At 42.9% G+C, this 20,061-nt stretch overlaps 1 protein-coding gene across 3 annotated transcripts in view; it reads left to right on the forward strand.

Annotated features, from left to right (window-relative positions):
* Nucleotides 1-20,061, forward strand: part of PDE4B (phosphodiesterase 4B) — a 334,921-nt gene that overhangs the window by 209,733 nt on the left and 105,127 nt on the right. The gene's annotated exons all lie outside the window — the stretch shown is intronic.

Genomic DNA, 20,061 nt, shown 5'->3' on the forward strand with positions numbered 1-20,061 from the left:
CCACTAGATAAAGGAGAAAGCCCTAAATTTTCTCATTCCTGACTGAGATAATTGCAACTGTGAAATTGGGTTCAATATATTTTAATGAATAGTCTCTGGAGAAAATGGTAATGTCATTTCTCAAGAAAGTTTATTAAGGTCTTGATTTTTTTTAATTTAAATAATTGAAACATTGTAGTCTGGATTTATTTTGTGAGTTTTTACATGTGTCTTTTAAAAATGAAAGTATTTCATTTTTCTTTCTCAAAGCATGCAGATCATGTGGGTAAAAGGGACCTGAAGTGCAACTGAGGTACCACTCTTATTTGAATCTGAGCACAAATTAGTAATACTGTAAACCCTTCTCTACAATTTGGCTTGTAACTGGGCTTTGGAAAACCAAATGACCCCCTGTCCATGCCTTGATTAATTCTTACCCTACTTATGACTCAGACTGGAATGTCATACTGCTCATTTATCTGATGGCACAATGAAAGTCACACTCTTCTCTAATTTCTAAAAAGCTCCCAGTCCCAAGTCCCTTTTACTAATTTCTCCTGTGTGTACATCTGACTGCACACTCCAATAGGATGGCTAGCAGAAAACCAGCCTAATTGGCATGTCTGAGATCTGGATGGAGGAATCCATCGTTCTTCTTGATTTCACACACAGCTTTACTGGGTAGATTCAGTCCTTGCCTGGTATTCACATATTATGAATTGTTTCAAGAAATTATTATCCACAGAAATACACCTCAGTGATTTGCACAAAAATTATGGGTTTTGTGTATACAGTAATACAGTTTGCACACAAAAAAACCCAAACTGGTTTCAAATAACCATATGGGTATGTGTGTAGGATTGCATTCTGTGTATGCAAAAAAGAGAGAGAGATTGCTATCTGGAAACAATAGGTTAAACTCATATTTATTTACTTACTTACTTATTTATTTTTGTGGTCAGACCATGAGATGTAGAGTATCAGTGGTTATTACTGTCTGCAGTTTGTGGGATGCATTTGCATGATCTACTCCCAGAAACTGATACAATCTGATGAGAGAGATAAGGGAGAACTTTGGCAGGGCTGCTATTGTTTATAGAAGAGAGTATTGGACTGAAAAACCATTTGTCTGTGGCCTTTAGCAGATGGGCCAGAATAGCACAAACCAATCTGTGCAATCCTGGCCCAGGCCCCAAACCCGATAGCTCCCTGGGCTGGCATGCCTGCCAGTCTATACTCCACATACCCACTAGCATCACATGCCCCTTACCTCCCTCCATCATTGCTGCTAGTGAGAAGACCCCCGCTGCTGCATCTGATATGGAAACAGGCACCTGGCTGCACCTCGCGGCAGGGATCTTCTCATTAGTGAAAATGGCAGAGGAAGGAAAGGGGTGTGTGGGGCTGTCTGATCTGCTAAAGTTTGCCATGGAGTTTCCATGAACTTTGTGGCAAACACCAGGTCATTTTGACCTGCACGAAGGTCCCTTTGACCTGTGATTGGATTACATCCACTGGAACTGTGACTGGTCTGCTGTATCCTGCCGTGATCTTGGCTGGGGGTAATGGCCTGTGTCATCCAAACAGGACAACATGAGGCTGAAGAGAACATGGGCCCATGCAGTGAGCACCTGTGTCACAGTATGCATTGTGAGTAATAAACAAGTCATCTTCACACTGTATTCGTAGGTAAGGCTCAGGTAGTGTGATATGCTCTGGTCTTGGGCTGCAGTGGAGAAAGAAGCTGAATTTTATAACGACAGAGGAAATTATTTCAATAAAAGATGAGCTGAAATCCAGATAGGAACCTTATGGGGTCCTGTTTTGGCTGCAGACCAGGTATCATGCATGATGCTGTGACTGTGCAGATGCTGTTGAAATACAATTCCTCTCAACACTTTCCAGGCTAAGGCTGTAATTCCTCACTGAGGCTGCTGCAGAATTAATGCAGTTTGACACAACTTCAAATGTCATGGCTTCATCCTATGGAATCCTGAGGTTTGTACTTTTTTGTAGCACCAGAGCGCTTTGATAGAAAAGGCTAAATATCTCATAAAATTACAAATCTCAGAATTCCATAGCATTGAGTCATGTCAGTTAAAGTGGTGTCAAACTGCTTTAATTCTTCAGTGTAGGTGCAGCTTGAATTTCTTCTTGAAGGAAGCAACAAGTAATTTTAATAATGTTATTGCCAATGCAAGAATGTATTTGCAAACCATACAGTTTCATAGCCTATGCACAATTGGGGACTTGTTTTCTGCAATATTTTCATGTGATTGTTTTGTACAGAATACAACACGGTATAGAAAATGCTCTTTTCCATGTAAATCATCCACATGCAAATTTTAGGTAAAATAAACCTCCAATTACAGTGTTATCTGTCTAGGAAATAATATTTCTGTGTAGCCCTACTGTTTTCTATGCAGAAAATGCTGTTTTCTGTTCAAATCAACCAAGTGCAAATTTTGTGCATAATAAGTCCCAAACGGTCAGCCTAGGATTTTTCTTTTCAGGCTTTTGCAACTCATGAAGTAAACTAGTTGGTAAACTGAGCATAAATATTGTGCCAGTGATTGCCACTTCTCTTTCATCAGTGGATATTGGCGTCTATTTCTAAGGACATTATTACCCAAGCCTAAGAACCTAAGAAGATGCTGTGGGCAAAATGTCAGCTCATAGTCAGTGGGTTCATTGTATATCCCTGTATCAGACAGTGATAGTCTCTGGGTGTGGAGAAACAGTGTGATTTCATAAGACTGAACATAATAGACTCATAGATGTCATCCATCCCAGCCCCCATATATAGATTACATTGCAGAGATTTCTTACATCTCATAGATTTAGTTTGCTTACATCTCCGAGTTATTCATGGTGGATGGGAAACATTATGCATTAAAAGTTTATTGTCCTAGTTTTGGAACTAGCATATTGAAGCTTACAGGCAGCATCAAAGAGGTTTGCAGTTCTCAAATTTCCTATTTAATAGAGAGAATTCAGGAGACTGTAATCACAGTGGAAGAGAGACAGATATTTTCAGATATTTTTTTTAAATAAAGATAAAGAATGTACTATTTAATTGAATTTTTGATGAAGAAAAACGTCATGGGATGAAGCAACAAGAGGACTTGCAATTACAAAGCAATTGTTTATCTAATCTTCACAGAACTTTTTTATACATGGGAATAGCTATTTTATTCCACCCTGGTAACAGATCTTGGTTATATTATCCTTCCTATTATCTTTCTTTACAACAGTGATATTTCAAGGAAATGAAACAGCAGAGGTTTTACAGATTTTTTTAAGTGTACAAAATAATTTATATAACCATATCAATTAAATTTGTTCAGTTAATGCTTCTAATTTTTGATAGCTCCAGAATGCTGCTTCTAATTAATCTGGTTTATGGGCCCACTGGAAAGAGGATTTTGGAGCCTCGCTAAGTACTGTAGTATTTCATATATTTTGAAAATCCAAAATAAGTTTGCATTAACTTGAGGATACTAGAAAGGTACTTCAAGGGCTGTTTCCTCTTCATTCTTGTGCTCAGACTACATATTTACAATCATAATGTAAATTGCTGCCTGGAGGGGTGCTGGACCAGTACCGGGGCTTCTCAAGATTCCAAGCAGCTGCTTAGAATCTATGGGGCTCAAAGTCTCATTATGGCCCTGCCATCCTGAGACTTCAAAACAGATCCCATGCCAGATCCCAGGAATCTCACAGGATGGAAATCTCGTGAGATTTTTTAGCGTGATTTGGGAGGCATATATGTTCCTGCCCATGTGGAAGCCAGCCATTGTCAACTGGACTTTCTGACCAACCTTCCCACCCTGTACCACATAGTTATAATTGGGTATCACCAGGCTTTGCCCGGTCGCTTCAGGGACCAGGAAGGAATTTTCCCATGTTATTGGAACATGGGGTTTTTTTTGCCTTCCCTGGGAGCTTTTCTGTGTCACTGTCTGGCCAAATATTTTCTTGTAGTCACATCATAGTTCAGTCACCACTATCTTCACTTTGCTGTTGTCTTTTATTTTGTATCTAGCATTTTGTTTTGTAAATGTCATAGGGATGCATTGTAGTTCAGTTGCTATATTGACTGACATTTCTTTTATTCCTGTCTAGCATCATGTTCAGTATGATGTCATGGATATATGTACAACTGTTGGGTATGAAAGGGAAGAGGGGCATCAAGCACAAGCAAAATGGGGGTTAGTGGGGTGACCTGCATGCAAAATGAAGTAGCTAAATTGCTGAATGGAACTCCACACAGAAACCATAACACCAGTTCTGAAGGAATAGCATGCCTTGGGACCTTAATATTTGAGTCTCTCCCTCTATATGCCTTCCATGAGGATTGAAATCTATTGGAAGGACCCTCCTCTGTGTCCCACCAGTCAGAGAAATACAATGTGGGAGCAGATGGAAGAGAGCCTTCTCTGCAGTGGCATCCTAGTTAGGGAATTCATTCCAGCAGAGGCTGGATTTGCACCATCTTTGGGATCTTAGGCCCGGTACAGATGGGCCTCAAAGGACGCCCTCATCATGTGCGAGGAGCACCCCGCCCACACTCCCCTCGCGCGTGACGAGGGCGTCCTTGCTGTATGGTGCCAAATAGACATCATGCGTAGCAATGACATCACTGCTGTGCAGCCTCCAGATGGAGCTGTGCAACAGCAACATGCTTGTGCCGCTGCCACCTGTTTGCGACAGCACAAAAAGGAGCCGCTTTTTAATGGTCCTTTTTTTTTTTGCGTAGCCGCACCATGCAATTTGGTTTCTGCAGCGTGGCTACGCAGCAAAGTGAGGTGGCTCCCGGCCACCTCTTCCTGGCATTCTGTACCCCGATTAACTGATTTTATTTAGGCTGCACTTGTCCTAGGGTTGTACTATTTAAAATTGTTTTAAAAGGTTTTAAAATGTCTGGTTTTAAATTGATATGTTATTTAGCGTATTTTAATGTTTTTATTTATTATTATTTATTTTTTAAACAAGATCTTTGGTTATAGGATGAGATATAAATATTTAATTAAAATATTTGTATAAGTAAGTAAGTAAGAAATTAATAATTTTCTTCTGAGCTACCTGTCTCACTGCTTTTTAGCTTTTCCAGCTGAAGAGTTGGTACTGAGACCTGTGGAACTGATGACATGTCTTTGCCATATGTCTAATAGGTAGTCAGTTCACAAGCAACATGCATCTTTCAGGTGTGTTATGTTGAGTGTGGATTGCACAGGAGGAAAGTACTTGGCCTAATTTCACCCAATATGTCTGTGCACATGTGAACATGCACACAGAGTAACACTGTGTTAAATTCAGCCATAAAATGTTCATTGCTGCAATCTGAATATATTTGTAGAAAAAATATTAACTTAGTTCAAAAATCAACCAATCAGGGAAATGATACATTAAAGGTGTTAGTGCCTAGGAATCAAATTAGACATTAAGGAGCGTGCATATTTTCCAAAAAATAATTACATTTTCCCAAAACAGCATTTCTTCAAAAATGTTGCAGATACTATGGCAAACAAATGTCTTCCATAGCTTGAGTGAACACATTTCTAAAAACATATTTATTACATTGTCTTGTTTCACTTTTGGTAATCCTAAAAGCATTGGGTCCATTCTGTTCAGTTATTACATCTAAATTTGAAAGATTCTCCAAAGTTTATTAAGAAGTATTTCTTTTTCTCCTAGTTATCAGCTATCTTTACAGATATCCAGTGATATTTTGTCCCCATCCTGAAAGGTTACCTTTTTCTGTAGCATCCTTTTCATTGATTTTTTTTTCTGGATTTCAAAATTAAAATATACTTATAATTATAGATTATTGTCAATCCATATGCAACTCAGTTCAAGAAGATGTTTGTAAAATCAAAATTATTTAGCAAAGCCTTACCTTGGTTTCTCTATATCCTCAGTATTCATGCAGCAGAAATTCCAATTGATTTTTTGCTATTGAGTGTTCAGTGTAATGAGTTAAAGAATGAGACTTACTATGGATGAGTTTGTGCTATAATGACTGTGAACTCCACAGTTTATCTGACTGTGTCAAAACTGAAAAATACATCAGATCATCACTGCTCTGTTCTGTTGGAAGACAGCACAGTGACCTTCAGCTGTTTTTCCCTATGGCCATCAGTCACTCATATGCAATTACTCATTGTGAACTGTTGGATAAGCTCTCAGCTGCAGGCTCAAGAGAACATAGCCTACAAGCAGCAGAGGAAATATGGATTTATAATCTAATCATTCTCTATAGAGAAACCTGAATTTATACATGTAAATATACTTGAATCTAAAGGGTTGCAGACTTTACAGAACATAGGCCCTGTCCAGATGGGCCCTTTGCGGCGTGTCCATGATATGCTAGGGTTGCCTCGGGGCGGCGTGTGCACATGCCCCGCAACCCTAGCATGTCATGCGCACACCGCAGTTGCGCAACGCCATACATATGGCACACACAACGATTACGTCGCAGCTGCGCCGGTTCTAAATGGTGCTGCACAGCTGCGATGTAACTGAGCTGTTTTTGAGCTCCTTCTTTGCTGCATAGCAGCGCCGCACAATTTGTATGTTGCAGCACTCCTGTGCAGCAGAGAGAGGCGCCGAGATGAATTGGGAAGAAGTTGAAGAAGAAATAGCATAACACTTTGCCATTGACCATTTTCCTCTTAGTACTGAGAAGAGACACAGATTTTCCTATTTTCAGGGTAAACACAGTATCTTATGGTTTTTCAAAATGACCCACAGGAAAAAGACTAGGGCGGGATACAAACCGCCATATAGTACGTATAGGATACGTACTAGGGTTAGGAAGGGGCGGTGCTTCCGCACCCCCCTTACCCTAGTACGTATCCTATACGTACAAGATGGCAGTGCCCCTTCTACATGGGCGCCGCCATCTTTACGTACTGGACGCATAGCGTCCAGACGTGTCGTGGCGCCTATGACGTCGCGAATGCGCCGGCGGCGCTTCGCGACGTCATCAGTGCGCCGCAAGAAGAAGCTCCAAATTGGAGCTTCTTTTTTGCTCCGCGCGCGAGCCGCGCGGTTTGGCTGCTGCGGCTCCCGCGCGGAGCAAACGGCGGCGGCGGGGAAGCGCCGCAAAGCGGCGGTTTGTATCCCGCCTAAGGGCCCGAATGGACAGGCGAAAATAAAGCGTATGCTGTTTAAATGATGCATACATCCTAAGAGGCCGGAAGCCACACCAAAGCCACACTCCAGTCCTAAGGACTAGAGCACAGCTTTGGTGTGGCTTCTGGCCTCTTAAGATGTGTGTGTCATTTGAGTAGCATACCTCCAAAGTGACCCAAAGCAGCTTTATTTTGACCTGTCTGTTTGGGCCCTAAGCAATCTCTTCACTTTTTGCCCCCTTTAATATTAGAGGCTCTGTTCCTTCCAGTCATTGCTCTTCCAATTTGCAGTTGCAATCTGCAGCTGATTATCCACACTTCATTTATCATTCATTAATTTATTCATGTAAGGTGTTTATGCCTCACCTTTCGGTCCACTAGGGACCCCAAGGTGATGAGCAGCAGATATAAAACATTTCAAACATTAAATACATAAATTAAATATTTTAAAGCAAACTAAAATTACTCCTTAAAAATAATTTAAAACCAGACACTTAACACAGTTAGAGAAATTTAAAGGACCAAAACCTATGTGGAACAGCATCACCCTAGCTGCCAACCAGAAACTCAGGGGAAATGGAACCAGCCTGACTTCCTTTGGCAGGGTAGTACTGCAATTAGGCTGCTGCTACAGAGAAAGCCTAGTTAGGTGTATACAGCAACCTAGCCTGTAGGCAATACAACAGGACCTCAACTGAGGATATCACATTTCAGGCAGGCTGATAACAGAAGGGTGTGGTCTTTCAGGTAACCTGGCCTTAGGTTGTTTAGGATTTTCTGCATCAAAACCAGCACTTAGAATTAAAAACTGGAAGCCAGTGCAGTTCTTGAAAGACCAATATTATGTTTTTCCTGTTATACAAGCTCCATTTTTCCAAGGCTGGATTAAGACCCTGGATTAAGACCTTTAGAGGCCTTAAGCACTTCAAGGATTGTGGTGCCCCCATACACATCTAATCCAAAATATAAACAATAATACACCATAAGGTATCAGCTGGTGTGGTCCACATCCCCCACACCTCCTAGTGACATCACTGGGGGGGGTCCCTTAATGCCCTAAGTATATGCTTATTTTGCTTAGTGATTAATCCAGCTCTGAATTTTGCACTAGCTGCAGCTTCTAATCTGAACACTTTCCAATGGCAACTGCAAGTAGAACATACTGTTGTTGTTCTTGTGGGCTTTCAAGTTGTTTCTGACATATGGAGTCCTGAATTTTGCACTAGCTGAAGCTTCTCATCGGAACACTTTTCAATGGCAACTGCAAGTAGAACGTACTGTTGTTGTTCTTGTTGTGGGCTTTCAAGTTGTTTCTGACTTATGGAGACCCTAACACAAACCTATCATGGGGTTTTCCTGGCAAGAATTGTTCAAATGAGGTTTGCAGTTGCCTTCCCCCTGAGGCTGAGAGCATATGACTTGCCCAAGGTCACCTAGTGGGTTCCATTACCAAGCTGGGAAATGAACCCTGATCTCCAAAGTGATATTCCTATGTTTAAACCATTAGGAAGTAACCAAGGCATGAACCACTATGACCAGATCTGTTCTCCTGCATAGGAAAGAGTGCTTCCGGTTCACCAACTGAATCTGGGTGAGGCCACTCCTGGCCACTGCAGCCACCTAGCCTTCCAGGAGCAGTGGGGTGATATTCTGTCTATATGGTGGGCATGGCATAGCTGTGTAGGTAATATTGTGTTACTGTCAAGGAAGGAGGGAAACAAGGGTAGATAATGAAAATAATTAGAATAACTGAAACAGGGACGTATCTAATTTACAAAATATATGCATATGTATTTACAATATTGAATCTCAGTAGTAAGAAGTCGAGCAACAGTATACAAATAGAAAAAACTATGCTGTATCCTTATGAATATCAATGATAGTCCAAAACAATGGGATAAATGTCCAAAGTGTTGGCAGTAAAATTATCCTGCTGTCTCACCAAACATATCCAATCCAAAGTCTGGGAAAAATCATTGATGGTACTTGCAGTATGGTAGCATGAAGATAAATAATGTAACTTTCACTGGTAGTAATGTCCTTTTCATTATTTCATTATTTTCATTATCTACCCTTGTTTCCCTCCTTCCTTGACAATTATAGTGTAAGCTTGATGCTCGTTGGTTTGTTAATATTGTGTTACTGCCTTTTCCAGTACTAGGCACACAATCATTCTGCTGACATTAGGTGCTTCTCAGGAGTCAATGGTTTTCTAGCAGTTCCATATTAGGGCTGCAGTGAATCCAATCTGAGAATCTGAGGCCTGTTACAGATGGGCCTATAGTACGGACTGGGTCCGTACTAGGGTTAGAAAGGGGCGTCACTTCCGGAGACCCCTAAGTCTAATATGGACCAAGTCCATACAAAATGGCAGTGCCCCTTCCACACGGGGGCTGCCATTGCTACGTCACCACTGCGCCGCCTCCAAACGAGGTGGCGCAGTTGTGACGTACTGGCGCCGCACCAGGGCGCATAGAGTGCCCTTTCCGCGGCACCAGAAGGAGCTCTGAAACGAAGCTCCTTCCGGGATTTGCGTCGCTGGCGCAGCCTTTAGATGGCTGCACCAGCGATGCAAGGCAGAAAGGGGCCAAGTGGCCCCTTTCTGCTTGTCCCCGCCACCGTCGGGTGTCCTTGGGGCATGAAGCCCCAAGGACACCCCTTTCCAGGCTGCGGGGAAGCGGCCTTTTGCCACTTCCCCGCGGCCTGGAAAGCGGCAGATCAGGGCCCCAGACGCTACCGTTCTGGCAGCTGAGGCCCCAATCTGGTGGGAAAAGAGCGCCTACATGCCGCTCCAAAGGGGTGGTCTGTAACACGCCATAGTTTTATTCCAAACTTCAAGGAAGCTGTCAGTGGTACTAAAATCTCCTTCCTCCTACCCAAATAGGAATTGCTCCTTTGAAATTTGAAATAAAACCCAAAAGCAGATTCTCCACATCCCTGAGATGGAACTCTGACCACTACCACTAACAATAAATAACAATAAAAAACTGTAGCACATTTCCAACTGAGAGATTCCAACTAAGGTATTGTTGATGTTGGCCATCCCATCTTGTGCCAGCAGTATGAATGATATCCTGTTGTTAACAGCCCTGCTCGGGTCATGGAACTTTAGGGCTCTGATGAGTCAATCCTCCTATAATGCAGCTTTTCTCTTTTCCTGCTGCTTTCCATTTTTTTTCCAGTATTATAATATTTTTCAGTGAGTCGTGTCATCTCATGATGTGTCCAAAGTAAGACAGACTCAGAGCCGGTACAAACCAGCATGAAAAGCAGGCTTCTAGCTAGCTTGGGGGTGTGGAGTATGCACAATGCATGCCCCCAAGATGCCCAGAAGCCAGCTTCATGCCATCTGGCTGCCTACAAGGCAGACAGCTTCAGGACACTTTAACAACACGGCGTTTACATGCTGCTTGCCACAGCAGCACCATAAAGCTGCAGCGGGGAGGGAAAAGCCGGCTTTTTGCCATCTCAAAAAGGAGTGACATTTTGCCACCTTCTTTTGGGCCAGGAAAAAGCCAGATTGGGGCCATGACATGCAGTTGTTTCACCCTTCAGTTTAGTTTTTTTGGCTTCTAAGGGGAGTTCAGACTCGATTCACTCTTGGGTAGTCCATAGCATCCATAAAACTCTGCTTCAGTACAACATCTTGAATGAGTTGATTCTCTTCATGCACCTTCCAGCTTTTTTACATAGTCCAGCTTTCACAATTATACATAGAAATCAGGAATATCATGGTATGGATGATCCCAACTTCAGTATTCAATGATACAGCTTTATACCTGAAGATATTATCTTGTTCCTTCATATTTGCTCTTCCAGGTCTTAATTCTTTTAAAGCAAGAAAAAAAAGTCTAGACTGCTGTCTCCATTTTGACTGAAGAATGAGCCATGGTGTAGAAAAATAACAACTAACTTTAACTAATTAAGGTTATGTCTGAGAAAATACAATTGTTAAGGCTGTATCTGTTTCAAATGAGAATGCTAGATATCTAGTCTGATCAATTTCACAGTCAGATCCAAAAAGACAACCCATCTAACTAGTTTTACAACTTGGCAAGAAAACTCATCAATGTTATTTATCTGCTTTTTAGTTGGCTCTGAAACTGAAAATGCACAACAAGCACTAGAAGAAAGAGGAATCTCCAACAAATCGTCCACAATGGCTCCCACTATGCCTCAATACTGCATTTGCCTGTTTGTATGGGGAAAGAGATTGTACAGCTAATCCTTTCTTTGCCTTATGGAAAGATGGAAAGCTATATACTACTGAGTCAGATTCTTTGTCCGTCTAGCACAGTATGCCTAACACTGTCAGCAATAGCCTTGCAGGATTTCAGGTGGGATTCTTTCCTGGAGATCCCTGGTATTCCCTGGGGGTGTCTTACCCAAGTGCTAACCAGGTCAGACATTGCTTAACGTCCAGAACCAGATGAGATGGGGTGTGATGAGATTGCTCTGTACTGCTGTAAGATGAGGTCACTGTAAGGGGAAAAATGGAAGAAATACAGGAGAAACATGGGAATATTACAACTGGATGAAAAGGTCATCTTGCACCACTGTAAAACTGCATGAATGAGGTATGGTGAGTGCACATTAAAAATCTTTGTATAGAAGGACTGATTAAATAAAGAGAGAAAGGTATTCAGAATTATTTCAATTTTATGGCTCGGGCCTGTGAAAAGAAATTCATATTTTATGTGGGTTTCCTAGCCGCTCAGATGCCTTATCCTGAGGCTCTGAGGCGGGTTACAGACGGGCAAAAAGGGATGTACTCATGACGTCATGAAGGTAGAGGCTTTACCTGAATGCCGTCATGAACACGCCCCCCGCACGCCCCAAGCGGGAAGAAGCGGCATTAAAAAGGTGCTGCTTTTTTCCGCTTCTTTTCTGTTTGATGCGTACCTGCGCAGCTCCGTCTGTAAGCCCCTGCACCGATACGTCAGAATTGCTACGCCACAAATATAAGTTGCCGGTTTAAAAGCTCCGTGTCAGCTGCGTCGCATAATGGGTTGGGGTCCAGGACATGCGTGGTTTGCAGACAAGCTTTAATTGCAACGTCCGCTGCCATGGAGCTGTGGAAGCTGAGGCACAGCTGCGGCGCATTTTAAGCCTCGTAACCCTAACCCTAACCCTAGAGCAACATGTACGCATGCGCTGCTTGGAAAGTTTGGACTTTAAAGTGCACCCCTACACACATTCCTCTGCCATTTTCACCTAACAATAAAAAACGCTAAAACTGTAAATATTTACATTTTACGCATTTTAAGCCTCGTAACCCTAACCCTAGAGCCACTTGTGCGCATGCGTTGCTAGAACCGCGGGGAAGTTGTAACTTTTGCCGGCGGATGTTTTGGTTGTAGAAAGTGAAAAGGGAAAGTTTGGGATTTAAAGTGACCCCCTACACACATTCCTGCGCCATTCTCACCTGGGAAAGGGCACAGTTCAGCTGCTCCTGGCACAGCTGTGTGGCGGCTCCCCTTTGCCACCAGGCAGGATGGCTCAGCCATCCACCAGCACCCCGAAAAAAGGCAGGGGGACGTCTTGGTCTCATACTGAGACGGCTGACCTGATAGCTATATGGTCCCAGCCAAACATTTTGCAGAAACTGGAGCAGTCCTACCTGAATGCTGACACATATCGAGAAGGGGAAGAAGCCATGAGAGCTGCTGCACCGGTACACCAGAATTGCTACGCCGCTACTTTAAGTTGCCCATTTAAAAGCTCCGTCGCATAGTGAGTTGGGGTCTTGGAACATGCGCAGTTTGCAGTCAGGCTTTAATTGCAACGTCCGCTGCCATGCAGCTGTGGAAGCTGAGGCACAGCTGCGGCGCATTTTAAGCCTCGTAACCCTAACCCTAACCCTAACCCTAGAGCAACATGTACGCATGCGCTGCTTGGAAAGTTTGGACTTTAAAGTGCACCCCTACACACATTCCTCTGCCATTTTCACCTAACAATAAAAAACGCTAAAACTGTAAATATTTACATATGTACAAGGGAGGTGAGGGGAGATGGCAGGGGGACAGCGGTGGCAGCGGAGACAGCTGTGGCTGCGCATTGCAGATTCAGCAGGAGCGCGGGGACCAAAGGAGAGGAGGCATCTATGATGCTGCTGACACTGGCAAAGTGCAAGCGGACAAGGATGCCAACACCAGCTGATCACCAGCTGGCAGGAGACCACCATTGTTTTAAAGGGGCTTGGGCACTTTAAATGTGCCCATAGGCTTTCTGCCGCCACTGCTTAGCCCTGCGCAGCTGCGCATTTGCCAGCCGGCAAAGGAAAAAAAAAAGAGAGACCCCGGAGCTTGAATGTGCCCAAGACCTTTTGATGCCCTCTAAACTTGCCCCCAAAGGCAAAGGGCAACTACAGGGGGCCTGGGCCTGGGATCAAGGGGCAGGGAGCACTGACAAGGCACTAGGTCCCATGATGTCCCATAAAGACATCATTTCGCCTCCCAGGACATGTGTTCCCTCCCAGCCCTATCTACTCTATTCTACCCTTCCTGTTCTCTCCTCCCACCATGCCTGGCTCACTGGTCCCCAAACCAGCAATCTCCAAACTCTGTCCTCCCAGGCGTTTGGACTTCATCTCCCAGAATCCCCAGCCACCTTGCCCTGTGGTCTGGGATTCTGGGAGATGAAGTCCAAACACCTGGAAGGACAGAGTTTGGACATTGCTACCTCACACCACTCCTGCCTAGCTTTAAAGTCACAGGGAAAAAGTTTAAAGGGGCTTGGGCGCTTTAAATGCGCAGACAGGCTTTCTGCCGCCACTGCTTAGCGCTGCAGCTGCGAAGCTGCGCACTTCTCATGCGACAAAAGAAAAAAAAAGCCGCGGTTTGGGCCGCCCGTGAGGAAGCTGCCTCTCTTTTTGCAGCGTCCTCCGAGGCGGCGGTTTGGAAACTCCGGGTCCGAAACGGACCCAGGTGAGGCGTCTTCACTGCCCCCCGTGTGGAAGCTCCAACACCTGAAGCACGCCCCCGGGGCGGGCCATCTGGAGGCTCCGCATTCAGCTAAATACACCTCCAAGACGTCCTCCCCTGCCCGTCTGTAACCCGCCTGAGTTTTCCCTCACCTTGTGTAGCCTTTTGATTCTCTTCCACATCCTTTCCTCCTGTGGAGGAAGGTTAGCATAAAGTAGGCAGCTGTATCCATTAGAAACCATGGTGATGAAAACTCCTCCAGGTGGAAGAAACTATTCAGGGAAGAGTGCTCTTCTGGGATAGCTCCTTTTAATAGTCTTTTAGAGGAGGGGTTAGTCTCCACCACTGTTTGTAGGAGAATGGTTTAATAACGGCCATAATCCTTGCCCTCAAGGTTTAAACTGCCTTACATAATGGTCTCTAACTAATTCTCAAAATCAGGGATGGGTGATGGGGATTTAGTATATAGTGCAGTGAAACATTTCTGTTGACACAAGAATTCTATGCTCAGTTTGAGACTATTGTGCAATTAATAAAGTTAAGGGTAAGGTGAAAATAAAGGAATACTTTTTCCAGGGGAAAATATTTATTGTTATATTGTGTGTCATCACTGTCATCTGTTGACTTATGGTGACCCCATGAATTTCATAGGGTTTTCTTAGGCAAGGAGAGATGGCTTTGCCAGTTATCTGTATAAAATATGTGTATAAAAATATGTTGTATAAAAATATACAGCATCTGCTATTCATTGACAGTCTCCCACCCAGGTACTAACCAGGGCTGACCCTGCTTCACTTCCAAGATCAGACAGATTCTGGTGCCTTTAAGGTATTTAAAGTATAGGCCAGAGGAACTCAAACCTTTTACCCTTGGAACCCCCCTTTGCATCTACATGTGGATGTCATGCCACCCACTTGAGTTAGTATATGAAGAAAAATATTTTGTTTATTTAGTGTGCATTTTTTCATTCACACATTCATGTATATTCATATTTTAACATTTTATAATACATCATTCAAATTAGAATAGTCTTATTTAAGTAAATTCAATATTTAACTCAACACATGTGTAAATGTTCCACATAAAAAGGTTTGGGAAGAAAGAGAAGGAGGAATCAGAGCCTTCAAGTCCCACCATTTGAGAACCACTGCTGTAGGCTATATCTAACAGTTAGGGAGTCTTAACAACATTACTGTGTTGTGGAGGTGTCTGTATTGAATCATATTGATAACAAATTTGTTAAGATTGTAAAACTGATCATATAATAGTATCATTTTGCTTTACTGGATTTTTAATTTGTCATTATAGAAGAGAAAGATATATAACTTCAAAGGAAGTGAATAAATGAAATTATATTTTTATATCAACTCTCTAAAAAATTGATATTTTTTTTGATACTGGGATTTTTTTTCCCCAATAAAGAATTTTCTAGATCAGGAAAAATGTTTTACTCTGAATTGCTTTAGTGTTAACAAAGTTGTTTTTGTTGTTTTTAGCTATTATTAATAATGTTATTAATGCTTTAGGGAAATAATATTTCATAGGTGCTCTGAGCTGTTCTAATTGCAGCAGTTGCCAGAATCACAATGTTGAAAATATGGCCACTTTGGTGCTGTGCCAGAAGCGCCTGATTGAGAATATCTGTCTCGGATGTCACCATGAGAGAAAAGAATAAAGTCTCAGTAGATTCAGTCCAGTGCAGCTGTCTAGCTTAGCTCTAATTTCTCTGGCCCATTGACGTCATTGGGAGGTTTCAAACCAGTCCAAGATGTCTAGTAAACTTGCACATTAAATGAAATGAGGAGAAAAAAATGCACTGATTCTATAATCCACTGCTTAGGGAAAGTAAAGGATTTTCTCTTCTGATTCTACTGTGCTGCATTTCCCTCATTAATTATTTTCTCTTTTAGAAACAAAATACAAAATTGTTTTTTTGTAGCTAGAATGAGGAGGAAATGCCTTTTTAAAAGGCAAGTGCAGAATCTATTGCAGGGAAATGTGAAAGAACAATACATGACAGCTACCAGTCTTGAAAGAGTACGGATACCTTAGTATGATATAAAGATTTAAAACACCAAAAAGCATCAATTTTAACATATTTCTCCAAATTAGTATGTCATTATTGTCTCCCAAGAACTCACGACATTAATTTACTTGCCTGGTGTTAGGTTTCAGAATTAAGTAGCAACCATAACATATTCCCTGGCTTGTCTGTATTTAAACCATTGATAACCACTTTTTAAAAAAATTGAGCAAAATACACAGCAGTGTTTACTGAAATATATATGCCAGGGTTTTTTTCTGTACTTGGAAATGATTTGTCACTCACTCTTTGCATTATACTAGTATCTCTGTTGTTGATGATGTGTGATTTCAATTCATTTCCAATTTATGACAACCCTAAGGGAGCACTATCATGGGGTTTTCTTGGCAAGATTTATTGAGAGGTTTGCCACTGCCTTTCCCTGAGACTGAAAGAGTGACTTGCCCAGGGTCACCCTGTGAGTTTCCATGGCTGAGCAGGGATTTGAACCCTGGTCTCCAGAGCTTTAGTCCAACATTCAAATCACTACACCATGCTGGCTCTCTACTTTTGCATATTACGGGTGGCTTTTTACAGATGTGCAGATAGTGAGATGTTGTTTGTTGTTGTTAACTGTCCTCGAGTTGGCCATGACTCATAGCAACCCTATCGATGAGGCATCATCAAGTTCCTCTATGCTCCACTGCTCTGCTTAGATCCTGCAGGTTCAAGCCCATCACTTCACTGACTGAATTTAGCCATTTGGTGTGTGGTCTTCCTATTTCTACTACCTTCTGCCTTTCCTAGCATTATTGTCTTTTCTAATGAGTCATACCTTCTCATCATGTGGCCAAAGTACAACAGCCTCAGTTTCATCATCTTGACTTCCAGAGAGAGTTCAACCTTGATCTCTTCTAGTACCCATTTGTTTGTCTTTTTGCTGTCCACAGTATCCTCAGCACTTTTCTCCAACACCAAATCTCAAATGAGTTGATCTTCTTTCCATCTGTTTTTTCACTACTCAGCTCTCACATTTGTACACAGTGATGGGGAATACAATGATTGTAACTTTAGTGCTCAGTTAAATATCTTTACACTTTAGGATCTTGTTTAGTTCTTTCATAGTTGCCCTTCCCATTCCTAATCTTCTCCTGATTTCTTGACTACAGCCTCCGTTCTGATCAATGTTTGATCCAAGGTATACAAAATCTTTGACTATTTTGATTTCCTCTTTATCAGGCTTGAATTTACGTAAATCCTTTGTGGTCATTATTTTTGTTTTCTTTATGTTCAGCAGCACGCCTACTTTTGCAATTTTCTTCTTTGACCATCCTTAATAATTGCTCCATGTCTGTGATGTTTTCCACCAATAGTATGGTGTCATCTGCATATCTTAGATTGTTGATATTCCTTCCTCCTCTCTTCACACCTCTGTCTACCTATTCTTCATACAATATTTTCTGTATACAAGTTGAACAAGTAGTGTGATGGAATATAGCCTTGCCTGACCCCTTTGCCAGTTGGGAACTATTCTGTTTTTCCATATTCTATTCTAACAATAGCCTCTTGTCCTAAGTACAGCTTTCTCATCAGGACTCTGAAATGTAGTGGCACTCCAGTGGCTTTAAGACCATTGAATAGCTTTTTGTAATGTATGCACTCAAAGGCTTTCCTATAGTCTATAAAACACATGCTGATTTTCTTCTGGAATTCTTTGGTGTGCTCCATTAGCCATCACATACAGTAGAGTCTTGATTATCCGACATAAACGGGACCAGCTTGTAGTTGGATAACCTAATATGTCGGATAATCCAGACTTCCCCCCTCCCCTTCTCCCTGCGGGTGCCGGCTCTAGAACAGGCACCACGCGGGGAAAAGGGAAGGGGGCGTGGCTCCCTTCTCCCTGCGAGTGCCAGCACTGGCGCAGGCACCCACAGAGAGAAGGGGATGGGGGTGGGGCCTCCTCCTCCTCTCCCTTCCTTCCTGCGGGTGCAGGCACCCACAGGGAGGAAAGGACGGGTGGGGGCCGCCTCCTCCTCTCCCTTCCTTCCCGCAGGTGCAGGCACCCATGGGGAAGAAGGGATGGGTGGGGGCCGCCTCCTCCTCCTCCCTTCCTTCCCGCAGGCGCAGGCACCCACAGGGAGGAAGGGACGGGTGGGGGCCTCCTCCTCCTCTCCCTTGCTTCCCGCAGGTGCAGGCACCCACGGGGAGGAAGGGACGGGTGGGAGCCGCCTCCTCCTCTTCTCCCCAGGCAACCGCAGGGAGAAGGGGATGGGACTGCAAGCCCCAGCGGACCTCGTGGCTGGAAGTCCCGCCTCTTTCCCCTCAGCGGCCTCCCTGATTGGTTGGGAGGGTGGGAAGGGGCGTGACTTCTGTCTGCTTGTAGGCAGCCGAAAATCCCGCCCCTTCCCAGCCTCCCAACCAATCAGGGAGGCCACCGAGGGGAAAGGGGCGGGACTTCCAGCCGCAAGGGGAGGCGAGCCGAGGGACTTTTGTCCCCAATCCGACGTCCCATGCTTCTTCTCACGAAGAAGCATGGGATGTCGGATAATCCAGAGTGTCAGTTAACCAAAGGTCGGTTAACCGAGACTCTACTGTATTTGCAATATGTGATAGTGAGATATAAGGCAATGTAACAGGTACTTTCTTATAAGGGTCTATAAGGCAATGTAATAGGTAGTTTCTTATGTAGTATGGTATGTATGTGTATGAAGGGGGAAAATTCTAACAAGCCTAGACTTTCTCAGGTGGACATATTTTTCCTCCTTCCTTTCATCCTGTTTTTTGGAGAAGACAGGATATGCTATAAGAAATACAAATTGTGTATCTGTTCTTCCATTAAGAGCCACCTGAGTTCTTTTCCCTGCTGTCACTACATACCCATTCTCTCATGTTTACCCAGCATTACACTGTCATCTTTCTGCTGCAATTCTTTACCTTTACACCCTCCTGACAAACAAACTCCTAGAAATTCTGTTTCTATGGTCCTCGTGGTGTGAGTTCTACAGATTTCATGAAAACCTGCATAAAACTGGGACACATATTGGAGGACCTATACAGGGGCATTATTTTGCTGGAGGGAGCCAAACTCTGCAGAAGATTTTAAGTGGTTTTTATTTCAGTTGGAGAAACTGGAGCCTGAAGTGCCGCATGCAGAAACTACTGTTCAGTGATTCTGCTAAAAATAGATCAGGCTTCTTGTATTTGGATAAGGCCTGGCCAATCCAGAGGCTTCATTTTGCCTGCCAATTGCATGGCTGTACTTATAACAGAGAACTCGGAGGCATGACTACACATAATTTATACTGGAAATAAGCAAGTTTGCATGAATTGCTTTCCACTTTTTAAAAAAATAACTATATACTAACATTCTGAATGGAGGGTATGCTAGATTTTAAAATTTTGAATGAAGGGGATTAGAAATACTATTAGATTAATCATCAAGCCCCAGGGAAACTTCAAATGCTTTACTCCTAAAAAGGTCTGGCACTGAATCCCTGTGTATTCATCTTTGTTAGTGTTGAATTTGGCATGCTGCTGTTTTTCGCCCCTCGAAGAGGTTGGTCATCTTCAGTACATATGTGACTGAATGTTATAATGTTGTCCATTTTGTTCTCCATCTGTTGGGCATGGCTGATATACTGTAAAAGGCAGAGAATCGGTTTCCATTCTTTATTAAAGAATTTGTTTATATTTAGATCAAATAAAATATTTTTAAGTGAATAGAAGTAAAAGGAAAACTGATAGATTTCCCTAGATGTCAGCTCTTTAGGCTAAATTGCAGTCTTCAACTGCAAGGTTCCCACATTTCCAACACCTCCAAAACAGTTGCACCCAACTATTTCTGCTGAAAAGTGGGAGAAATATAGCATCTAACTGGTCCCTGAAATTCAATTTCTACTGTTACAGTATATAAGGAGATTGGTGGTACTACAACTGCTATGTTCCTACAACCTTATGCTCGGCAAGTGGAGTACAAATGGTCTAGTCTCGAACCATT

The sequence above is a fragment of the Sceloporus undulatus genome, chromosome 4, assembly GCF_019175285.1.
Source record: "Sceloporus undulatus isolate JIND9_A2432 ecotype Alabama chromosome 4, SceUnd_v1.1, whole genome shotgun sequence".
Classification (NCBI taxonomy): Eukaryota; Metazoa; Chordata; class Lepidosauria; order Squamata; family Phrynosomatidae; genus Sceloporus; species Sceloporus undulatus.